We start from the raw sequence: 14,625 nt of genomic DNA, 5'->3' as shown, positions 1-14,625 counted from the left end.
ACGATTAATACACAGTGTGTTTAAAGAATTTCTAAGGGAGTTTTGTGAAGCTTTCCTAGACGACCTTTGTGTTTATTCTTCTTGGGAGAAGCATTTGTTATATCTACGAAAAATATTTGAAAGGTGCAGATTTTATCGCATCTCATTGAACCCTTTCAAATGCCAATTTTGGGTTAAGCATGGAGTCATTCTAGGGCATATAGTGTCCAAGAACGGGATATCCACAGATGAGAGTAAGATTAAAGCCATTGCCGATTTGCCACCACCTACAAACTATAAAGGAGTTCAAAGATTTATGGGCCATGTTGGTTATTATCGAAGGTTTATTTTAAACTTTTCCGAGATAGAGCGTCCATTGTACAAGCTTCTTATCGAGTTTCACTGGACGGATGAATGTCATCAATCTTATAAGTTATTAAAGAAGGCCCTAACAAGTGCTCCAATCCTGCGAACACCTGATTGGAATGTACCTTTTCATGTGCATATTGATGCATCAAATTTTGCTATTGGGTGTGTTCTAACTCAACCAGGAGAACATAAATTGGACTACCCTATTAGCTTTGCAAGTCGCCAATTAAATGATGCCGAGATGAACTACACTACTACAGAGTGCGTAGGTCTAGCTATGATTTACGCAGTAAAGAAATTTTGCTATTACCTTCTTGCTACCAATTTTGTGTTTTATGTTGATCATCAAGCATTTCTATATTTGGTAAACAAGCCGTGTTCCACAGGTCGAATTACACGATGGTTGTTAATTCTTCTTGAGTTTGACTTCACCGTTGTTGTGAGGCCTGGGAGGAAACATGTCATGGCGGATCATTTATCTCGTATCCCTAATGGCGAAGCTCCTACGGGGGTTGATGATGAATTGCCTGATACTCCTTTGTTCATTGTTGAGACAATGCCTGAATGGAGTGAAAAGATTGTTAACTTCTTAGTTAATGGTTTTCCACCCAAAGAGCTGCGAAAAGATATAGCTCGAAAATTAATCAAGGAATGCGAACCCTATTGCTTACTGGCTGGAAATCTCTATAAGAGAGGAAAAGATGATGTTCTTAGACACTGTGCCCGCGAGGATGAGTATTTATATATTCTACAAGAGGCACACATGGGCGTAGCTGGTGGTCACTTTTCAGGAAAGTTGACTGCCCAAAAGATCTTACAGTCAGGCTATTGGTGGCCCACTCTGTTTAAGGATGCATCACTTTTTGCAAAGGGATGTGATGAATGCCATCGCTTCAAGAAGCCACAAAGAAGTGATAGGATGCCTCTACATCCCATCAAGGTAACCCAACCATTTGAAAAGTGGGGCTTAGACTTTGTAGGACCGATTAGTCTGGCTGCACGTAACACACAATCACGATATATCATTGTGGCTATCGACTATGTAACCAAATGGGCTGAAGCAAAAGCAACACGAAAGGCGAATGCAAAAACAACAGCTAAGTTCCTCTGTGAGAACATTATCACACGTTTTGGATGCCCTTTTGAACTTGTGAGTGACAATGGAACTCATTTTATAAATGAAGTAATAAAAGAACTCACATCAAACTTCATGATATCTCACCACAAGTCTACACCCTATTATCCCCAAGAAAATGGCCAAGCTGAGAGTACCAACAAAAATCTCATCTCCATTTTGACAAAGACAGTTGAGGCTATGCGCACTGATTGGGACCTAAAGCTTACATCAGCTTTATGGGCTTATCGTACTGCGTATAAAGTTGCTATTAATTGCACACCGTTTAAGATGGTGTATGGCCAAGAAGCAGTTATGCCATGGGAGTTTGTCAGTCCTAGTCTTCGAGTAGCTTCTCAAGAAGGTTGGAATGGTAACCCCTTAGTTGAGCGATTATATATCCTGGAAAGGCTAGATGAAGAGAGGCAATTAGCTGTGCGAAATGCTCTAGTGGAGAAGGATAGGAGAAAGAAGTGGTTTGATAGCCATTTAAAGGATAAAGACATCAAGGTTGGTGATAAAGTTCTTATGTACGGGGTACGTAATGAAAAGAAGAAATTGAAATACGCTGGTAAGGGACCATATCGAGTGTGTGAAATTACCCCGCAAGGTACCATTCGTGTGGAGACTCTAGATGGAGTTGAAACCATTGGATTCCTTAATGGGAGTAAATTCAAAAGATATTATGATCCTCTAAGCCAGGAAGAGTTGCAAGCCATCCATCAAAAGAAGGCTGCCAAGGAACAAGCAGAGCTTAGAAAAATCCAAGCAAGAGTTGAGGCTTGAGAACGACAACAACGTCTTAGACGCCAACGAGAAGCTAATTTGGGAATCACGCAAGCATTTTTCGAGGACACAGATGACGACTCATTAGAATCTGAGGCACTGCTATGATAGCCAATTGAGCTAAATAGCCCCTATGGGAAAGTACTATACAATGCCTTATTAGATACGGGAGCTAAACACAATTTGTTATCCTATGGAGTTTGGTGTCAATTAGGGAAACCGACCCTATCCCCGAGTACGATGCAAGTCAAGGGCATTAATAAAAAGAAAACTGCTATTCTTGGAGTCCTTCAGACCCCTGTTTTCTATGACAATGGAAGCATAGTGCAGAGGTTTCTAGTCATGTCCGCGTGAGCTATGGAAGGCAACGTAAACCTGGGACGCACGTGGATGTTGGCAACCAAATGCACTATTGATTGGGATACTGGTAGTGTCACGACGCGACCACCGACTCTTACCCCTATCATTCAAGAAAAGTCACCTACGTTGCAAACTCTAGCAAAGTTGAAGGATGGCCAACATTCACAAGCCAAGGTGGTTAGCTCGTCTTTGCCGGCTACCCATGAACCTAGCACTTCAACACTTGTGGTTGTAGCAAGCAGTAATATTGCAAGTACTCAACCTGCACGACCTAAGAGTACATATCAATGGGTCCCCAAGGCCTTACTTCCAACTACCTCAACCCTCCCATCCATTCCAAGAAAAAATTCCCCTGGAAAACCAAGAGCGCGTTGTAGGAGAGTCAAGACCAAATCACGATGGATTCCAAAACGACTATTAGAAGCCCAAGGCTACTATGATGGAAATGAGCAAATCTAGGTATCTAAACGTAAAATGTGTCCTTCCCTATCGACAACAAACCCATATGAGTCAAACAGTGTAACGCTAAAGCCAATGGTAGACCGTGGGAAGGGAAAGATCACAGAATGCTACACACCTAGTCCAGAGCTAGTTTGGGCTCCAAGGCAAAACCAATTTATTCCACATAGCTCAGGAAGGGGGGAGTTCCATGAAGCTTCTAACTCCTCATGTAATACATCCATAGAGGTAAAAGCTTCTACACAGCCTCCATCTATAGTAGTGGACCTCCATGAAGCTACAAAAGAATCCACATCTCCCAGTGTTCAAGAATCACCTGATGAACCACTTCAAGTTCGATCCTGGGAGAGTACCTTACCACCCTTGCTTCATGGAATCTTTATCTCGACTCACTCTTCAAATCAAGCGCGACCATCGACACAAACAGGTGTTTCTTGTCCATTAGCATTGCCCCTTATCTTTTTTGCATCTATGAATGTCTGCTTTGATTGTGATTGGCAGGATAATATCCAGCACATTTGCTTAGTAACAAACATTTAATTCAATGTAATTTTTTGTCATAATCACTTGTCTAGGTTTAAAAATTAACCAGTCCGACTAAGCTAGTTTGACCAAGTTAGGTGTTAGAGACCTTCTCTTAATACCATGGGGAATGCCTTCCTAATAATCAATGGTTACTTAGGTTCTTAATCGGATTTAGGCAACATTGTGTGAAATGAACTAGGGATTTCTAGTGGGCTTGACCCTATTGACCTTTCTCTTAAGTATTATAAAGGGAATTTACTAGTGTGATGAGCCTGGGGAGGTGTATCAGTGTTATATGACCCCCCAAAGTTACAAAATTAAAATGCTGAAAATGAACAAACAAAAAATCAAAGTGCCACAATGTAAAATCTTAAGCTGAAAGAGAAATCTCAGCTTGATTTGGTACTTCACTCACATGTATTGCCTATGGTACTAGAGCCCTAGAGGTTCCCAGTGTGGGCGCTTTTCCTTGAAAAGCAAAAAACCCAAGGCATACAAAATAAGCACACACATCAAATTGAATCACCGTGAAAACACTTTGGGGGGTCAAAGAAAAAGTAATCAGTCAGGCGATGATTTCATGAGAAATTCCTTTTATGGTAGCTTAACTACAAGGTCTTCTAGATATAGCCTCTAGTCAGTCCTCGAACATGAATACTTGGCTCTCGCGATTAAACAACTTAATTGACCACAGAAAATTAAGAAGCTTACCCATGGTATTAATATTCGATCTCTAGTGCCTTTCGACCGTCAAATTAGCGACCCCAGACTTGTTTAATTTTTTACCTTTACATCTGTTTATACATTTGATTACATTGCAATTTAATGTTCATTGCTGACAAATTGTTTGAAATTCTTTTACCAATCAATTTGTCTACCTAAAACTGCATATGCTTTTTAATCACTTATGAGAACGCCATTACTATGCCAATGTTGTTTGATTTTGTAGTGGCTGAAGAAGGCTAAGGACATTCATCTCAAATGCTCTTCCACCTCGACGAACGAGCTTCGACTCAATAGCTTCCGAGGACGGAATCTACATCAGGAAGGGGGGCATGTTAACCCTCACGGCTCACGGACACCCCATCACCTACGACGGACGTGTATTATGTATTTGGTGGAGTCAGGTACCGGGCTTGTCGCCAATAGGAAAAGGGTAAGAGTGATCGCCGATGAGAGGCGCACTCTAACTAAGACATTCAAGGGATTAGCTGGCTTAGCATGGGCGCCCAAGTGTGAATGGGGTGAGTTCATATAAAAGCCAACTAAACCTAAAATTCACTCATTCTCTCATTTGTGCAATAGAAGAGTGCTCTTGCTCCATCTCCATCTCCATATTCTTCTTCTTCACCTCCTTGTGTGTGTGTGTATGTGAGAGAGAGAGAGAGAGAGAGGGAGAGTGTGTGTGCGATCGAGCATTACGAAGGCACGGCGGCGGCGGAGCGGTTGAGCGGGGCACGACTGCAACTTCTTCTTCATCGCGGCGAGGAATCCACCACGAAGGCGAGCGTAGAGTAGTGAGTGACACACCCTTTGCTCTCTTGAGCTTGCTAGTTTAGGGTTGTTGTGTGCTTGGAGCCATTTGTGGCTCGCACACGGTGTATCGGCAAGTCCCTTGCTTCGACAGTGCGGCAAGGAGCGCACACTTTGTTTATTTGATTTAATGTGGTCACCTCCGTCCTTGTGTTGCGGGGTTGATGGTGGTGGCAACCGTACAAGTAATGCTCGGCCTTTTGTAGTCATGGGTTGTTGTATGATGCTAGTCATGCACGGCCTTATGTAGTCATGGGTTGTTGTAAGGTGCTGGTCATGCTCGGTATTATGTCGTTATGGTTTGTTGTATGGAGTGGTATGTACCCGGATTTGGGGGCTCCCTGTAAAAGCCCCCGGAACAATGCTTTTTAGTATGGTGGATATAATGTATTCTTTTGGACTCCATGGCTCACTCTAAGCTTAGAGGATGTATGCACATCTATATGTACACGTCTCTATGGTTATATTCATATATGTCTTGTTTAATGAGTTTGTGAGCACGTGGTTGTGTGCTAGTATGTATAAATAGACAAATAGGTATGTTTATATCTAATTATATGTATGTGTATATCTATGTGTGTGTGTGTGTGTGTGAGAGAGAGAGAGAGAGAGAGAGAGAGAGAGAGAGAGAGCAGGTGCATGCTTGTGTATATAGAAAGAAACATGGACACACAAAAAAAGTGCAGCTTTGTGTGTGTGTGTGTGTGTAGATCACAAAAATGGTATAGTTTCAAAATAACAACAGAATATAAAGGCTTTCGGAAGATCATTGTAAAAGTGCACATGGCTATAGTATAGAAGCAATATACATGCTTGTTGTCATGTACTGGTTTGGATAGTTTCTTAGGTGGACCATCCAAACGAGTATCGTTATTTTTCAACCTATAAATGAATGCTTTTCCCAAGAGGATTGATGGTGTCAACGACACCTCTTCGTTTCTCTCTTTTGGGTGTTTGCAAGTACCGATGCTCTCTTATGTACCGGTTTTGGATTGGTTGTTATGAACTAGTTTGTAAATTCTTTTTGAAACCTTGGCTCGACTATTTTTTGTATATTTTTTGTGTATCATGTATATTTTTTGTGTTTTTTTGTGTTTTTTTGTGTTTTTGTGTTTCTTAAGGTCTATCATGTATATTTTTTGTGTTTTTAATCTATTTCAACTCACTCAGTTGAGTGAATATTGCCAAAAAAAAAACAAAAGCTATCAAAACATAATCATTAACCACAAACCAGGAAAAATACATATCTCATTCAACCTTTGTGACTTATAAAATATAATACAAAGCAACATGGGCTTGCACTAAAAGGTAGATTTTCCAACTTAAAAGAAAATTGTCGATCACTCATACATTATGTCCCTAAATTGGCGTCTCTCTTGATTAGAGCTTGAACACCCAAGTTGCTTATCATCAACATCTTCAGTAATTGCCGCAAGCATGGATCTCCTTGACTCTACAACCACACGAAAAAATATTTAGACTTTAAAAATCACATGATACTCGCTAAAAAAAAAAGGCCTTCCTAGTGCACTCAAATTTCTTGTGCAGGATGATATTAGTTTCAAAGTATTAGCAGACACCAATGTTCATCATTTTTTGGGGAAATTTTCTTTTATTATTTATGTAATGATAGCAACTATACCAAATGCATCTACTTTGGAAATTACTGTAGTGATCTACAAAACTTTGGAAGAGCTGAAAACTCAATATTTTGTGCTATTTGATTATCACTCAATTTTGAAGCTTAAACTTCTAGCATACAGTGGCTTTTGTTCTTGAATTAGTTCTCTTTCTTCAGTTGTTAGCTAGATTACCTTAATTTTCGTGAATAATATACAGATTTTTTATAAATGTGTATAAGAGCATACTTATCAATCGATATGCTATCAATTAATATACATATTAATCACTTGCCTATCAATCCAGTATGTGGTCCTAATCTTGGAAGCACGTCGAATTAAAAGGAATCATGGAAGATGTCCCGATTGTTTTGACGCCAAAGGCCACGAGGGCAATACATGTCTCACACACACACACACACACACACACACACACACACACACACACACACACACACACACACACACACACACACACACACACACACACACAGAGAGAGAGAGAGAGAGAGAGAGAGAGAGAGAGAGAGAGAGAGGCGCGTCAACCTGGCGATGGTCGGGTAGTCCAAGTGTCAAAGAGAAGGAGAGAGAGAGAGAGAGAGAGCGAGAGGCGCGTCAACTTGGCGATGGTCGGGCGTTCTGTGATCTGTGATCATACATCATATGGTTCGGTGCAACTTTCGGTACCTGCTGCACTGTCACCTTTGCTGCAACAGATTTTGAGAAATATACAGCACTTAATAGAGCCCGCCCGGTTGCACGTGCTCTAATGTAGCTGCCTGGAGGCCAATACGTTAGTAGCTCCTTCACTGTCGCCCCACAGTTCTCATCAACAGCGTCTTCCAAAGCCTTGGCCACAACGCGTGCAACATTCACTCCATTGATACTTTCTATATTCCCGGCTTCAACATCAAACTCTTTTAGCACATTTACCAAGCTCTTGACCAACTCTACGTTACCCCGTGCTGCACCCCATGGTAGCCAATGCGTTGTAATTGTCCCTACACAATCCTCCTCCAATCGTCTCATGATGTTTGCTGTCAGTGCGGGCTATTCCCCCTTCCACCATGCACGCCATAGATCTTCCAATGCTAGCTTCTCATCATTTATGAACACCTGCACGACCGCCTTTTCACTAGTGCCCTTTTCCACATCAGAAATAAGGCCACCTTGCGACGGCGCCACCAGCATCTTCTGAGCAATTAACTCATGGCAACTGGAAAACACCTTTTCTGACTCCACGACCAGCTTCATCCAATCATAAGCTGATAACCCTTGTTCATCTTTAGCTTGCAGATCAATGCCCTCCCCTTCCAAGAGCATACATTATATGGTTAAAGATGCATACATTATATGGTTCAATAGGAGGGACAGTCAGGGCGCAGGGGCCAGAGGTCGGAGGTCGCAAGAGGGGCAGGTGCAGGAGGGACAGACGGGCCACAGGGGGCAGAGGTCGCAGCGTGTGCACCGGCTCGAAGTCACACATATGATTTAGCACTCAAGTTCGTGGCGGATCCGGTGTAGAAATTAATTAATGAGAACAACATTTGACCCAGTATGTACCCAATATTAATCACTTGCCTATCAATCCATTATGTAGTACTATAAAATGACAAGTTTTGTATTCGAAGTACAAACTCACATGCTCCTAGTTGATCGGACACCCTTAATAGTGCACGGTAGAGGTAAATGCTCAAAAATCAATTTTGATTTTTAGAGTGTTACAGGGTTTCTCAACTTGGCTAACCTTATTGTAATAATAGCAAGAATCTCAAACAAAATTGCCAATCCAATGTATGTATCTAACCCAACTAGTGCATGGAGCCTACAAGAGGGTGTCAAGATCTTTGAAGTTGCAACATGCTAAAATCAAATGTTGATCTCCAAGTGATACCTAAATCACTCAATGCTAGGTGTGGGATAATTGCTAGTTCCAAACTCATGCATTTCACCTAGCAAATGCTCGATTGCAACTAGACTTTCCATAATTATAGAGAAGACTTCAAGGACATCCCTAGGTCTATGTGTTTTAAGTCTTGTGGAGCAAAGGAGAAAAGTTCAAAAGACACTCATCCACAAAGCATTGTGAGATGTGAGTGAAGATGCTTCTACATTTAAAACCCTTCTTATAAAAGTGAAAGCTATTAAATATCTTTTAATGTCACATGTGCTATATTTGTTCCTTGAAACACCCCTCACCTCCATTTTTTTCACCACATTCTTTTCTTACAAAAATCACTCTTATATATACATAGCGCCACAAAATTGACTTGCATTAGGTACTCTTCTTTTGTTTCTCATATGGGCTCACCTTGCATGAATAGGTATTAAATTCCAAATGTTCAAATCAAATCAAATAAGAGAAAATATCAAAGTCACTTTCTTCCTATATATTTGTTTCCTTTGGTCATCTAGGTTTTAAGCTTTTAGGACCTAGTATAGAGACTCTCACCACCATCCACTTGTACATATTCCTTCTACATGATACAAAAATAATAAGAAGGCTTCCTTAAATTTCTCAATGGCAAAAAGAAAATTTTTGGACGTACAGGTTTAAGTTGTGGTTTGTGAAGGCTACTCTAGACCATGGGGGATTCATTCTTACGAGGGAGGGGATGCCACGTACATGCATCCACTAGGTAAAACCCCTTATATACGGTCCCTTAAATGGTAGCGCAACCCCCTATCTACAGAGACTTAAGTTCTTAGATAACCCCCTATATATGGATTCCGTAGTATTACCATGGCAAGCCTACCTTATATGTAAAAAAAATTAGTAGCTAAGAAAAAATTTCTAGAAGTTCACAAAACAAGTGACAAAATCACAAGGCCTGCCCATAGAAATATATTTGGATTCCATAAAAGAAGAATAGGAAGGACAAACTGGAATGAAGAGATATGGAATATGTCATGAAATAGTGGCTGCATTCGAAAGAGAGTTACAAAAGTTGTGTGAAAAGATGTTCAATGCAAAAAAATTGATAATTTTTTCTGCATATATTGCGAGATGGGTAGGGTTAATGATGGTGGGGATGAGGATTGGATGCAGGTATTTTGTGTGTGTGTGGTGGTTTTGTGTTTTTTTTTGGGGGGGGGGAGGCTTTTCGTTGGTGTTTACTTTGGAAATAGTATGTACATTGAAGAGTGATCAAACGAAAATAAAAAATTTGTGCATCTTCTCACCAAAGGTGGTGGAGGATTAAATTGTGGATATTTATTTGTTAAATTGTATGGGTGTAGTTGTAAGTCCCATACTTAGCCAATACTTTTCCGGTAAAGATGGTCTAGAACAATACATGTCATGATGACATCTTGTAATAAGTAAAGCCTAGGAGTAGTTGTGGTTTCTCTATCAAGCAGAAAACTTGTAATCCTTTGACCCTCAAGGTTCGGTCTGAGCTCGAGGCTGGTGTATATTTTTGATGTTCTTAATACTATCCACTCACAATTGTGAGTTTTTTTTTTAAAAAAAAAACTTTTCTGCTAAAGCAAACAAGACTGCATAGTCTGAGAGAGCTCAAAAATAGGCAAGGCCTTGACTAAAGCAAGGTGAGAGTTGCAATATTTAACAAAGGGCTCTGCCTTCACAAAGTCTTGCACAATATTTCCACTTGGGATAAGAGAATCAAAGATTTTTCCCAGCTTTAAGAACTCACGGAATAACACAAATGATTTTTGGCAATTTACTAAACAACTCCAAATAAAACATTTACCTCTAGCACAAGAGTGATTTTCTAATGGAATTTGTGGGAAAATGCTTTTTGGATTTAGAGCCAAGAAACTTGAATAGTGATTTTCTTGGTGATGCATCAAAACAAAATGGGAGGAATGTCTCCTTGAGCCACTATAACCTCTCACCTCCTCTGTATCACTATCTACATCTAAACAAAAATTATGGATATATGATATAAGAAACTTAAAATCAAGGAGACAAGATTTTTTAAAAAAAATAAGGTAAACATTCATGGTGAGATCCATTAAGGACCAAAATAAAAAAAGTTTATTTTTTAAAACCGAAGTTTTACAAAATACAATAAAAATTGTATTGCGAGCAAATTCAACGACTTTGAAAACCATCCCATGGGGTAAGATCTAGTGTAAATTTTCCCTAGATATCCCATCATTATAAGATCTTGTCTAATATTTACCCTTGCTCAATCTAGTGTGCAAAACACAATTTTTTATGATGCTTAGGAACAAGTCCAAGCCTCATGATGATGACCATCCTTGCAAGAACTCCATGCTCCATGATAACTCAAAGTTTTCAGTGTGATATTCAAGCATTATCAATTTTTTATTTATACTAAAACAGGGACAACAATTTCTATTTTATCATGGAGAAAGATCCTTTATTACAACTCTATAGATATGTTTCTCTACTCAAAATCTCTACATTATCAATAGAGGTTGTAAAGACAGCACAACTATCATTGCAAAATTTCCTGCAAAACTACTCCCACATCCCCCTATTTCCTTGCTCAACCAACCGCTACATAAAAAACTTGTGCAAGCAAAATCCTATGTTACGAACATTAAAAGAGGGAGTACTAAAACAAGCAAATCAAAATTAAAATTTTAAAAAATTATTTCTTACTACATATATTTTATAGCTGTCCCCCCCCCCCCCCCCCCCCCCCACCACACCACACCACCACAACACACAAACCCCTCTCTTGAACTAACTACTTGAATGGAAGATGCATTAAACTACAAAAAAACATATCATCGACACTCACCTACATCTTACAGCGTCTAAACCACAAAAACCTGCTTCGATTAAAACCCTTAATTGAGGGGCGTAGTAGGCTAGCTACATGCAACAATTTCTCTACATTCCGTAAGAGTAAAAGGACCAAGTTCATGAAGCCTCCCTTCTAGTCTACTTCGCCTTCTTCTTCCCCTATGCTGAAAACAAAAACCAGTCAAGCAGGCAGCATGCAAGCTTAAAAAAAACTGCAAGTGTAGAGGACGTTAATCTCCACGATGTTGACTTCAAAAGGGAAAAAGGGTAGCAACTAAACCTTCAGTCAACAAAGTGCCTTGTGTTCTTTGCCCTGTGGGCACAACAAAAAGGGGAGGCATCACTAAGGCCTCACCCCGTTGGGACAGGCCAGAAAATTTACTAGAGTTTCCCCCTATACAAAGACCAACTTTTCAAATTCACATGTGGCACCTACTTTGTAAGACCACACCCACCTCCCCCCCCCCCCCCCCCCAAACCAAGCCTACGATATGTGTATGCAAGTTTTGGGGAGCTACCTCTATTGTATATGCTTATACACATTTGCAAAAAAAAAAACCCTATGGTACACTCACGTGGTACCATACGGAACAGACTAGTGAATCCCCCATGATCTAGACTTGTCGAAAAAAAGATTCCATCAAGGAGAATAAGAAATAGATGAAGAGGCAAATAAGGTGCAAAAGTCAAGAATTATTGACTTAGCAACGGTGTTGTGTTGATGTTGTAGGAACTAGTGAATATTATGAATGCTGAAGTATGGTTAAATTGTCTTATGGCTGACAACCATGAGTCTACAGTTTCACTTTCCTTCATAGGTAAATTTGGGATCTTCTTGGATTCTTCTAGGTATATGTATGTATGCGTGTGTGCCATAAAAAAATTGTTGACCAAGTGGTGTATTTTAGAGATTGGCTAACTCCCTCCATGAGGTCTACACGAGGTACCAACATGCTCCAAATACCTCAAAGGACAAGTCCAAGCTAGAAAATTCAATTTTGACCGACATGTTTTTTTATTGCCAAAATGAAATTTTTTTGTACAACATGAACCAAAACCATGCGTACCATCTTTATTCAAAATGGACATAGGAGAATCACATTAGCCCAAAAACTAGCATTTCCAAGACTATAGATCAAAACTTTCAAATTTACATGTGATTGCACGACGTGGTCTACAAACTATGAGGGATGCATGAGACAAGCTAGCATGAATTTTGACAAGATTTTTTAGTATAGTGAGATTGGGCTTATCTTCAAAATTGAGGAGGTTTTCATCATCAATGTCTTCTACAAGGTCTCCTCACCATGCATAGCAAGTTCCACCAAGTTTGGATCACAAAATCATCATAAAATCCCAAAAAAGGCCAATTGCATATCCCAATATCCAATTTTAGGCCTAACTTTTCATTAGAGGTCTAAATTCATGCAAAGTAATGTAGTAATAACATGCCAATCCATTTATTATTGTTCGAATATCACGTCATGAACAACAATCGAGTAGGCCCAGCCAATTTTGGTTTTAGGGTTTCTTAAAGAGTATCTTGATAGATCCCCTTTTGTCTTCAAGAAAAAGTGGGCACGCAAAAGGAAGAGAGAGAGAGCTAGATTCTCCTATGCTTTTGAGGGAAAAAGGGGAGCTGATGGCACGTGGAGGGGGAAGAGAGAGAGAATGAAGAAGAAGAGAATTTTAACCGCAGTAGGAAACTATCCCAAGAGACCTTAAAGATCTTTTCACACACACACACACACACACACACAAAGAGAGAGAGAGAGAGAGAGAGAGAGAGAGAGAGAGAGAGAGAGAGAGAGAGAGAGAGAGGCTTGCGTCGTTTCAATCTCAACTCCTGTCTCTCTCTGCCTGCAAAATTGGGCCTACATGGTTTTGTTGACTCCTAGAGCATCAGGTGCAAGTGTCGAGTTGTACGAGACAAGGATGCATGGAGGGAGAGAGAGAGGGAGACAGAGAGATGCGATTATGGCTGGGGAAAGGTAGGGAAACAGAGCAGGGTTGCATCATGCTGTTGGTGATTGCATGCAGCTCTCCAAAGGTGCAAAATATCAATGCTAACCAGGGTAGGCAGTAGGATGAGGAGGTACGGGACAAATGTGTTGTCCATGTGTGTGTAAGGTCTCTGACCCCAACCAAAAAGAGCACCGTGTACCATGTAATGATCATAATAGAAAAAGTTACTATTTTTAGCAGTTTTCCAAATTCTGTCAGTTCCATGATGTTTAGAATGTTTTAAAGCTCCCAAATATGAATTAAAATAATTTTTCCAATAAAATTCTAAAAATAGAAAGTTTTTGGGCACCTGACCCGTTTAGTTTTGATCGTCTCGAAAAACTGCACCCGTACCCCAAATTTGAAAAAAATGCATTTTCGGACCCCGAGGGCTGCTAAATATGGCAGGTACTTGGGCTAGTACGTCTTAGTTAGAGCTCCGTATAGCAATTTACGGCATCAAAATCCGACTCGTATGACCCGTTTTAGCCTAAAACCAATTTTTCATAAAATTGTCCGGGGAGACACCGGGGGCCCGGGGCTGTCTGGGAACAGGTTCCAGGCCACTCCAGACCAGCTTTAGCAGCTAGGGGGCGCCCTCTTGCCTTGTGGGAGTCTTTGGGAAGTTTCCAAGCTTGCAACTAAGTGTGAGAACCAGTTAACTAAACCGACTGGACACTTGGTGGGTAGGCAACTAGACTTGCCATGCAAGGATTGAGTGCTCATTCAGATGCTTATAGCAGCACAAATTGATTTTCAGCCTGTAGGAGCCTATTTAAAGGCCCACACCCACACACACACACACACACACACACACACACACACACACACACACACACACACACACACACACACACACACACACACACACACCTTGGGGAGGTGCTGCCGGTACACACACAGTTTTTGAAGGAGAAGCAAGGAGGGAGGTGCTGCCGAAATTCTCATCTTGAGGATTCATTGGATCAGAAAAATCAGAGGATTCTCAGCCCCTAATCACGGTAATCATGGTTTAATTACTGCTCTTCTTAATTCTCATCTTTATTCTCCAAATTCCTTAGCTACTATGTTTAATCCTGGCTATAATTCCCTATAGCTGCTCTATAAATCTCCATAGCTATACTCCATTACATAAT

Source organism: Adiantum capillus-veneris, chromosome 16 (genome assembly GCF_014529385.1).
Source record: "Adiantum capillus-veneris isolate H3 chromosome 16, ASM1452938v2, whole genome shotgun sequence".
Lineage (NCBI taxonomy): Eukaryota > Viridiplantae > Streptophyta > Polypodiopsida > Polypodiales > Pteridaceae > Adiantum > Adiantum capillus-veneris.
This window is presented reverse-complemented; position numbering follows the sequence as displayed.